Source organism: Opisthocomus hoazin, chromosome 7 (genome assembly GCF_030867145.1).
Source record: "Opisthocomus hoazin isolate bOpiHoa1 chromosome 7, bOpiHoa1.hap1, whole genome shotgun sequence".
NCBI classification, from domain to species: Eukaryota; Metazoa; Chordata; class Aves; order Opisthocomiformes; family Opisthocomidae; genus Opisthocomus; species Opisthocomus hoazin.
Genome location: NC_134420.1, coordinates 17,386,779 through 17,394,930, shown reverse-complemented (window position 1 = coordinate 17,394,930; position 8,152 = coordinate 17,386,779). Strand labels below are relative to the sequence as shown.

The 8,152-nt window shown below is 39.4% G+C and overlaps 1 long non-coding RNA gene across 1 annotated transcript; it reads left to right on the top strand.

Annotated features, from left to right (window-relative positions):
* The first annotated feature begins 523 nt into the window (after positions 1 to 523).
* On the top strand, positions 524 to 6,529 carry LOC142362073 (uncharacterized). The gene is made up of 3 exons (XR_012764630.1): positions 524 to 656; positions 1,193 to 1,250; positions 3,304 to 6,529. It is a non-coding gene; the product is annotated as an uncharacterized LOC142362073 (long non-coding RNA).
* Positions 6,530 to 8,152: the final 1,623 nt, after the last annotated feature.

Below are 8,152 nucleotides of genomic sequence, written 5' to 3'. Positions count from 1 at the left end.
TGACACTCTGGGTGTGCAGAAAAACATCAGGTAAGCCCTCATTGCCCAGTCTTGAGTGAAGCAGGAAAGTGCATGCTCTTTTTACTCAGGTGAGGTATGTGAGGTCAGCCCTGGGAAAAACACTCTTAAAAGCAGCTCATGCTGCTTAATATCATTAGGCTATACATTCCAGCAATTTAGGCTAGGTATATCAATTAAAAATAAGCAAAAAATCACTACATATTTATGTAGATGAACTAACCAAAGTCCTCTTAATTCGCGATTCAGTAAAAATAGACAGGCTTTGCAAGGCTCGTACAGTCTTGTTTAGGTCCACAGGGACAGTCGCATCAGAAGCTAAAACATATGGAGAAGTGTTTAAGGGAGTTGGGTATCTCTTTAAATCCAAAAGTGAAAACTTGCCAACACAAACTTAACATGAAGGATTCCACTTTCTCTTATTGGTCAGGGGTTAAACACGGGTGCTCTGGAGGACTTTGGTAAGAATTGGATGGTGAAATCTTTCCAACCTCATACAGCACACAGCAATTGTAAATAGAACGTGTCCCATCACTGCCTTCACTGCCTCAACATCTCTGAGCGATGGGGTTAAGAGCACAGAATCTGTGCTACTCTCTGAGAATGCTGAGAACTTTTTTTTTTCTCTCTTAGGATCTGTGAGTATATTATTATTATTATTATTATCATTAGCCAATGTAGACAGTAGAAGTAGTCAATACTGGCACTGGTTACAAGCCTGGTGTCAAGATTTAATCAATCTTTATTCTTCTTGGTGTAGATTTTTATTTGTGATCTTAGAGTTAGTATGCTAATTGTATCTATTGGCTCTTTTAATCCTATCTAAAGATCAGAAAATAGGGAAAAGAGAAAGAATGGCAGTCACTCACAATGAAAACAATGTCAGAGGAAGAAGCCAAACTGCATTTCTGAAACACAAAGTCTGGAAACTCTTTTCCCAGTAAAGACAAAACAAAACCCAAATCTCTTGTTGGCCAGTCATGGAAAATGCCTATTCCTCAGATAAATGTTTGAATAGTTAAAAAAATGAGGGAAAGATGGTGTTAGCTAAAATGTTTTGTGCATGAGTGATATAACAAGATTTCTTTACCAGGCAGATGTAATAACAGTGCAAGCTGTAGGAACGCCCTGCCCTGTGAGTTAACAGACTGACAACATGGCTATTATTTTCCAGATTAGAACAAGAAGCAAATGCTTTGGCTACTGGAGCTGAAACTCTAGGGCTAACATGGGTAAGCAAAATGGAAGTATGAATGCTAGAACATCTCCAGGATGCCAGGTCGTTAACACCTCTACCTCTATTAAAAAAAACCCAAACTATAGATACTGTATTGCCTACAAATAAGGAAGCATTGTAAATATTGACCAAGATTCCAAATTATTCACAGAAGGCATGTGGAGACTTAACAGCAGCAAATACACGTCTTTTGTACGAGCTGTTATCTGCTTGTGTGGGTTATTGGAAAAGGTGGTGGGTTGACGCTTAATGCTCTATAGGGCAGATAGCACAGTGCTTGTCTTCAAACCCTTCCTGCCTCTTTTGAGGATCTCATGCTAGGACTGACACTCACTCCCTGTGTGACCCTCTTATCCCAGAATAGGTGTACTTTGTAGATGAAGCTAATTCAGAAAAAAAAAGCTTTCTGAATCTGGAAACAGTGTCTGATTCTGAATTGGCTTTGTGCACAGACCACTCTTCTTTCCCAGATAAGAGAAATCACCCAGGAAGCCAATCAATGACAAGCAGCACAGTGTAAATTCATACACACCCCCTTAATCCAAATTCACTTCCGTAAGGAGATAAGCTTTAAGTAAGTTCACTAATCAATGAGTATAAGTGGAGAAAGCAGAATGGGAGGTGTGGTTTCACTACTTAATTTATTTTCTGGGATTTTCATTTAATTTAAGTCGAAAGTAAAAAGAAAGAAGTGTTCCCATACTAGTTTCCATCATAAACATTTCTTTTTTAACAAGCCAGCATTTGCTAATAAATTCAATTGAAAAAATAAACCAAGAACCAAGACAAGAAATGGGTGCAAAATTATAAACAACCATTGGAAAGGACGGACTGAACATAAATGAAAGAAAAAAAAGGCAAGGAACTTCACTAGGCAGCAGCTTCTCCAAAGCCAGGGGTGTCACTGGGAGTTGTTTTGTTGTATACTTGAACCATTCAGGACATTGCATTATGTGCAATACATCTGACACACTGAGAGGCAAACCCTCCAGTGACTTTCCTAACATGTGGCTCTGCAGAGACTCATCCTTGGCGAGTCATCAAAAGAAATGGAATTCTTCTACAAAAATAAGCAATCTTTAGTAACATCACTGGGAGAAAACATGAATGTAGTAAGTTTTATCCCATTTCTTAGGAAGTTTGTTGCACAGGAGCAGTTCCAGATTGTGAGCCTGGGGTTCAGTTTAAAAGGGAGGAGATGGGTCCACCGTCTTTGCAACTAAGTTGTTTCTCTAAGTCTGGGTCATTTTTACAGGAAAACAGTGGTCCTTGTCTAGCAGACACGGGTTTGTCTCATTACTGCTTTATTAGTATCTCCAATTAACACATTAAAAGCTTTTTGCATCAATACCTTTTTGCAGTGTTGGCCCTTGTCATCTTCCACTGTATGTGTTTTGAGTGACAGGCCACAGGACTTCTTCAGACTGCATCTAGATCATCTGCTGCTCCCCACGTAGCTCCTGTCACTTATGCTGACACTGCAAATTTACTAAACTCCTAAATTTGTCCACCTTTGAAATGGAGCTCACTGGTATGTTGTGAAAAAGACTCAGGGCTGGACACAGGAAGAATGAAGTCTATAGTGCCTTAAAAGCCATTCGAAAGCTCTTGCTAAGTTATGGAATATAAGAGTTTTGTCTGGTAGCACACAGTTTTCAGAAATGCAATGACTTTAAATTGTAGCTGCTTCCTTGTAATTAACTAAGTACAAAAGCTGAACCCATGGAAATTGTAGAGTAAACACTACTGCTTACTTCTATACTGGAAAGAACAATGTGGGCACAGACTCCCATGCTAAAACCTAAAAGCAACACAATATACTGTATTTTGGGGTGATTCCATTGTGCTGGCATTTGATTTAGGGAGAAATAGTTGCTTTTGGCAACACAGAAACAAATTTTCTCTTGACATTATGTTTGGACCTCTTCTCGTCTCTCCTGTGGACAGTGTTTGCTGAAGTCTGTCTGGCCAGTTAAGCAGGAGGTTAGCAGTGCTGCAGCAGACATGTGGAAAGCAATTAAATGATTTATTACTTCTGTTGAACACAGGTTTTGAAAAGCAAACATTCTCCATTGCAAGAACACCACTAGTGACACACAGCAGTTTGCTTCACTAATGTTTTCCTTCGGGACCTCGCAAAGCACAGCAGAATACCACTGGAGTAACACTTGGTCCCACAGGATATACTATCCTGAAAAGAAAGTATGTCTGAGCTCGGCTGGAGACACAGTCACCTTTTTTGCAGTATGAACACCGAAGAGAGTGTGGACAGTGAATTTCAAAGGACACGTGAATCACGAAAAAGAGACTGTCTTACAAGCCTCCACATCTCTCTATCAGGCACAGCAAAAAAGAGTCAGGTCACTTGATTTAACTTCAAGCTTTGAGATCAGCATACTCATAGTGAAGAAAGGGTCACAGATAAGATAAGGTGCCATTCAGTGACACTACGGCAATTATAATAGAAATTATAAAGCTAGTGTTGAAAAACCAGTGTGTGAGCTAGGTAAGGAGTGCTAGCTCAGGACGTCAGCTACATTAAATGCTCAGTCTGCCAAAGGTCCTGGACATGCCATTGCAGCCATGATTTATGTCAAATCACGTACTGAAAGCAAGAGGATGAAGTTTAACTTGGCTGTATGTGCAGAACTACGCCAACGGTCAGGAACATGTTCAAACAGGCAATATGGACTTTAATGTGCATGAAAGTTATCAACATGGCCCTCCTGATTTGTGCCACTAAAACTCACATCCCTGGTCTACCCATGAAATTGATTAAGAACGTCAGAGGGGAAGAGAGTTCTCAGGTCACCAAATTCCCTTGTTGTATCTAGAAAACATCATATCAGGTAATCTCTCATAAATATATTAATCTCTACCTTAAATCAAATAGTTTTTGTGGCTTTGCCATTCCCCAAGAAAAATTGTTACAGAGCCCTTCACTTTTGATGGCTTACAAACTATATCTGATTTTGGATTAAGGAAAAAAAAGCAAATACCTTTGTAAAACCTGTTAATTATTCACCTTTCTTGTATTGACTTTCTGGGTGCAGATGGTGTGTGCACCAAAATATGCAAATTGGCTCCTTATCCTTCATCTGAAAAAGCTCTGTCAGCATCAGATCTTCTTCCTTCTCAACAAACATATTTACAGACAGAAGGACCATGGTTGTAAGTAGAAATTAGGACAACTATAATACAAGATACATGAAATAGCAGGACTGGTATACAATCAAATGGATGTGGTACTAATACTAATACTAATAAATCTAATGCTTTACTGTAAACAGTTCTGTTGACTTCAGTGAATTTTGTTCTGGCTTGTATTGGCCTAAGTAAAAACAGTAACACCTGCAATAGGAACACAGGGTTGTTTCAAGTGGACTTAAAGGGTAATGCAATCAGCAGTACTTAATATTTTCTCTATACATGCATAAACTGTACTAAAAATATATATAAAGTCATCCATAATAAGATGTTCTGTAACTGATGATATAAATGTATTGAGAGAAAGCCATTAGTAGCATGACTGCACTAGATCCTGGTGCAAGTAGAAGAAAAAAAAAGGGCTTTCAAAATGCATAGTAGGACATCATAAAGTATATCTAAAAAAATGAAAAAACACTCAAGAATTTTTAAGTATAGACATAAGGATTATAAACAAAATTCTGATCATGCTAAATACTCTGACATTTTGTGAAACAGAAGTCCATCAAGTAATTTATCTCCAGAATTGGTTTAAAAACAATTTTTCTCTGTGTTTCACTTAAATCCAAAAATAATTTCCAGTAAATCAAGAAAATGTTTACCTAGGATCGACACATGGTCAAACTACGGCTTTTTTTTCTTAAAATTTGACCTTTGTGGATGCAGTTCAGTCTAATCCTCTATCAAAATATGAGAAAGCATCTCAGTATTTTTAAGTGTAACACAGACATTTGGCTTTTAATTTGTTCTGTTAATAGCTACATTTTATTAATTGTGGTCTCTAGATATGGTAAAGAAAAGATGCAAGACTGTAAAGAAAGGAAAGCCTGCCAGATGGAATGAACTGGTACTTTACAAAGTTCCATTTCTGGAATGCCTACAATACCCCTGGTATGATTCAAGAGCCAGAGGACAAATAATATTATTAATATAGCAGCATAGTAATCTAATCTAAGTCAAACAATTTTTTAAAAAATGACTTCCGGATGTTTTTCAACTTGGCAGTTTGTCATATTTAAAAATAACGCAAAAGGTTCTGACTAAGGTTATTTTCTGATGCAGTACTGCAAATCTTTGCTCAAAGAAAACCAGAATTTATGTAAAATAAATAAGATGCCATGCTGAGTATTTGTAGTGAGCCGAGGAGTAACAATGTCACTGAAGGGGAAAGATGAGATTTGGACAAGGTTTCTGTTCCATGGAGGCAATTATGCATAAAATATTTTAACAGCTGAAATTACTAAAGCTTGATGTTACCTTGCTAATATATTTATGTGACAAAAGCCTGCAAAAAAGCTGACATCAGCTGCAAGTTAAACAACTAGAAAGCCAGCTGGTGGTGTGCCCTGGCAGGTTAGAGACAGAGCTCCAGAGAACAACAAAGGAGGGGTTTTGGTGGTGGTGGTAGGTACTGGAGTGGTTTTCTCTGCCTAAGAGGGATGCAGAGCAATGCCATGGCTTTCATTGGCCTTTATGTTTACTAAAAATAAAAGCCCCCAAAGTAACCATTATTGATTTTCAGTTTGGTGAAAATAATTGCCGTTTGTGGCACGTTCTGTTAAAGCGTGTGTCTCTGTAGAGGAAAACATTTAGAATTATAGATTCATAGAGTGGTTTGGGTTGGAAAGGACCTTCAAAGGTCATCGAGTCCAACAACCCAGCCATGGGCAGGGGTGTCTTTCACTAGATCAAGTTGTTCAAACCCGTGTCCAACTGGACTTTGAACACTGCCAAAGATGGGGTGTCCACAACTTCTCCGGATAACCTGTTTCTGTATCCTACTACCGTTATAAAAAAATTCTTCATTATATCCAATTTAAACCCACCCTCTTTCAGTTTAAAACTGTAGTCCCTTGCCACATCACTACAGGCTCTGGTAAAAAGTCTTTCTAGATCTTCCTTATAAACCCTCTTTATACGTTGAAAGGCCACTGTAATGTCTCCCAGGAGTCTTCTCCAGGCTGAGCAAACCCAACTCTCAGCCTTTCCTTACAGGAGTGCTGTTCCAGCACTCTGATCATTTTTGTGGCCCTCCTCTGGACCCGCTCCAACAGGTCCATGTCTTTCCTGTGCTGGAGGCTCCAGAGCTGGATGCAAGACTCCAGCTGGGGTCTCACAAGTGCAGAGCAGAGGGGTAGAATCTCCTCCCTCAACCTGCTGGCCACATTGCTTTTGGTGCAGCCCAGGATGTGATTGGCTTTCTGAGCTGCGAGTGTACATTGCCAGTTCATGTCCAATTTTACACACCCATATCCTCAAGTCCTTCTCTGCAGTGCTGTTCTCAGTCTTTCATTACCCAGTTTACACTGATACTGGGGATTGCCCAATACTTGTTGCAGACTAAAGCAGACCCTCTCGAGGAAGGGGAGTTGACTCCTTTGCTGAGAGTAACTGCCCAGGCTTAGCTGGGAGAAGATCTGGGTAGGCAAATGAATCTAGATAGGATGTGAAAGATACAGGATGAGCTGCAACAGGAGTGCGGACAGAGAGAAAAGGAGTGGGGGGCTTTCTGCTGCTGAGAGCAGACTCAAAGCTGAACTTCAGAAGCAAGGGAGAGAAGGAGGCTTCCCAGGGACCCTGAAGAGACCTGGAAAACCCAATGGGTGGACTGGGGGAAAGGACCCACTCTTCACGAACACAGCTGACAGGGGACCTGTTTAATCAAACCTGTTAAAATCAGATTCGACCAACAGCTCTACAGTTCCTCTGCTGAGACTCACCCTGTTGCAGATTATTTAAAGGTCCTTTCCAACCCAAACTGTTATATGTTTCTACAATTATTTTTACTCTAGTAAAATACAGCTGTAGGGACTGGGAGTATCTGGTTTTTTTTTGGCATGGGGAGGCCCTTTTTACTTTAAAAACATTCTGCTTCAGTGAACTGGCTGGCTAGGGATCCTGTCACACCATGTTTCTATCACATCTTAACACTGCTTTCAATGTCAGCTCGTATCGAATGACAGGTTGGGTTTTTCACTGAGAGTAAAGGTTTTTCTCTCTTTCAGGTTCTGCTGGTGTAAGCATATATTTCACTCTAAAGGACAGTACTGACCCATCTCATGTCTCCAGCTGTAGTGCAAATAGAACACGTAACTAATTTGTATTTCCTTCAAAGCAAGCTGTGCAGACGAAGCAGGACCTGCTAGTCCAGTCAGAATCCATTAGCAACAAACATTACATATTTCAATGCTTGGTCCGTTGTTTTAACTGTGGGAACAAGGAGGAACAGTTCTTAATTACTAATAATCCCTTGCATGTACTATTAACAGACTATTTTGTTCAAATAGTTGGAGCCTGCAGGGTTTTACAAGCTCCATGTACAAAGTATTCATCTTTGCTGATGATAATGAAAAGCTTTGTTATTTATTGTTTTGTTAGAAGAATCTTTCTCAGGCAAGGCAGCCGTTGTAAAAAAAAATCCTGAATTATCACAGATTTATAAACTAGAAACTAAAAGAGAATCAGGCCCAAAGCTATTAGAAACCAGAGGATTCAAAGTGATTCAGTAGTGGTGAAATGTAACTATATTATGGAATCCCCCAGTATCTACAAGCAAGGGTGATATTATACAGTGATGTAGAACTGTTCATCAAACAAAATAATGACTAATTTCTTTGTGATTTTTATAGAACAGACAATTTTGTTATCAGAAGTGCCATGCTATCCCAGGACAAGTATCAGTCGGTTAGA